We start from the raw sequence: 2,799 nt of genomic DNA on the forward strand, positions 1-2,799 counted from the left end.
AGCAGGACAGGCAATAGGCACTAGTGCCAGCCCAGGGCAAGGGCACCCCAGTGCCACTGAGGCACTGGGTGCACTGTCAACTCAACAGCACTTACACTACAGTTGATGACAAATTAAATAAAAAAAATTAAATTAATCAAATTATTATTATTAATTATATTAAGTAGCACTGAAGTGAGGATGAAGTACACTGTGAGAAATGGCAGGCTGAGGCTTACCAGTCTCACACAGAACAGAACAATCTCTCTCTGTAACGCTCGGATGCAGCACAGCAGTGTTGCCAAAGCAGTCACAGCGAAAAATGAATGGATCTCTCAGGCAAGCTCTGGTCTTATAAAGGCGCCTTCAGAATTCAAAAAACAGCAGCACAGGCATTGGACGAGACCCTTAGCGTGACGTCACAAGAGCGAGCTGATTGGACAGACGAGATCAGCTCACTCCTGTTTGAAATTTTGGCGGCTGCGCGGCAAAAACGAAGTCGATTCTTCGTGGTTGTGAGTCTTCGTCTTCTCCTACGTTTTGCCGGCACTGTATTCTCTTCGGCGTGTCTTCGGAACGAACAAAAAAACGGCCTCTTCGTGCTCGTTTTCATGGTCGCCCGAAGACGAATGCGCAAGTCTAGTGCCCACTATGTAGGAGGTGAGCGTAGGTTCTCACCCTATTGAGAGTGTGCCTTGACGTGGCGGGTGAGCTTAATTATGCTTTGGCCAATTCATATAACCAAAACCTCTTATTTATATTATGTTTATATATTTGTTGCCAACTTTATTAGGGTAAGAAGTGCAGACAGTTTTTGTTTTTTGTATACATTGTACAGCCAATACACTATTGTTGCAGCATGCTTACACCTGTTTGGTAGGCCTCGTATTTCACATTTGTATTATTTGAGCCTGAGACTAGCTTAGCGCACCGACATTTTTTCTTTTCCCATGCGCACGTAGACCAGACAGAGATCCCATTTAACAGTTAGGTCTCACACGCCTTCTCGTTTTACCTGCACATTGAAGTCGTTTTACAGACCATGCAGTGCTGTAATTTTGTTAATTGTTTTTTTGACATGTATTAAAGTTATTTATATACACTATTTGATGACAAATGTTTAGTAGCTCTTCATTTTTCATTTCATGAGGTTCTTTGTTTTCCAAATTGTCTGTAAATGTTTGTTTTTGCTTAAGATGGTTTATCCATTATTTTCTCTATTTAGTCATATATTTGACTCCAATTATTTATCTGGCAAATGTAGCCCCTTTATCCATATGATTGATAAGTCGGTCTAGGAAAAAATAAACCTCCATTAAAAGTTGTCCCAATCTAATATAAAAAAAAAAAAATGACAAGAAAAGAATATAAAATGATCTCCAGATTTGGTACAAAGTTTTGATTTTGATGATTCAGCCATGAGTGCATTCCCCAGGGTGGAAAGTCTTGAATGTAGGACTTTCCCTACTGTGAGACTCTCACTTTGACTCACCAGTTCCCCACGCACAGAATATACATATTGTTCTGACATTATAGTTTCTTCTAATTATAAAGATAGCGTAAGCAGTACAGTGTCTGACTGACAAAGCTTAATGCATGAATAATTCACGTTTTTTAAATTTAAATAAATTAACCTATTTGGTGCCGAAATACTGCAAATCTCACTTGTGTTTAAATAAAAATTTCCGAATTCCTTCAGTTCAGAAAAAGTAATTCTTTAACCCATTATAGCAGCCATTAACATCGATTCCCATGAGTAATTGTCAAATTAGCACCATAGAGCAGAAGCCCCAAGCAAGGAAGTGCATTGTCCAGGGCAAGGGTTATTTGTTCACCTGTACTATATTACAGTATTTGGCAGATGGCTTTACATATATCTAAGGTGTCAATAACATAATTTGGCTAAACGTATCGATGTCAAATAATCGGCATCCTAATTGTTGTAAATGTGTGTTTGTGTCTGTTTGTTTCTCTTTATTACTAGTAGATATATTAAATCTACGTCAGCCATACCGCTCACCCCATAGCAACGAGATACAAGAATCTGACATGTTATTGTGGTCTGGCTTAAATTAGACAGGCTTATGCATAGCTGGTAAATAAAATATTTATATGCTCCATGGGGATATGCTCCATGTTTTGCCAACATTTTGTTAGTAAATGTTAGCCATTTCTATCAAAATATTCGAACCGTTCATTGCAACATTTATCCAAAGACAATTAGGACCTGGACATTTAAGAGCGATGATGTGTGGCCTCCACACCGACATGCCACTCCAGGGATCATTATTATTATTTGTATTTATGTTTGTTTTATATAGCGCCATCAAATTCCGTAGCGCTGTACAATGGGTAGACAGTACGTAACAAGTGGTATATAACATAACAAATTGGCTTACAGAGACAACAGGTGAGGAGGGCCCTGCTCAAACGAGCTTACAACCTAAAGATAAACTTTGTTCATGTAAAGTGAATACTCCTTCATGTGGAAGAATAAAACAAAACTTCTCACTATTGTTTTACAGAGTGAAAAACAAGCCAGCACCTTCATGTCATCCTGTGTCTCTCCTACGGAGGAATATTTCTGCTTACTGCGTGAGAGAAGGTCACAGGGATTGCTTCACTCTTTAAGGATAGTGGGCCATTGTTAGACTCACGTAAGAGAATGGCAAGGTTTGTATGAGTTATTGTGAATTATTTACTTACTATATTAAGAATGTGTGTCTTCTGGAATTCGCATAAGGAAGGAAGCAACATAAGTTGATTTTTAAACACTGGATAATCGCAGACTAATTCAGCAGTTTAAGGAAATCAACGTGT

Source organism: Sceloporus occidentalis, unplaced genomic scaffold, assembly GCF_023333645.1.
Source record: "Sceloporus occidentalis isolate IW3139 unplaced genomic scaffold, rSceOcc1.0.p SCAF_135, whole genome shotgun sequence".
NCBI classification, from domain to species: Eukaryota; Metazoa; Chordata; class Lepidosauria; order Squamata; family Phrynosomatidae; genus Sceloporus; species Sceloporus occidentalis.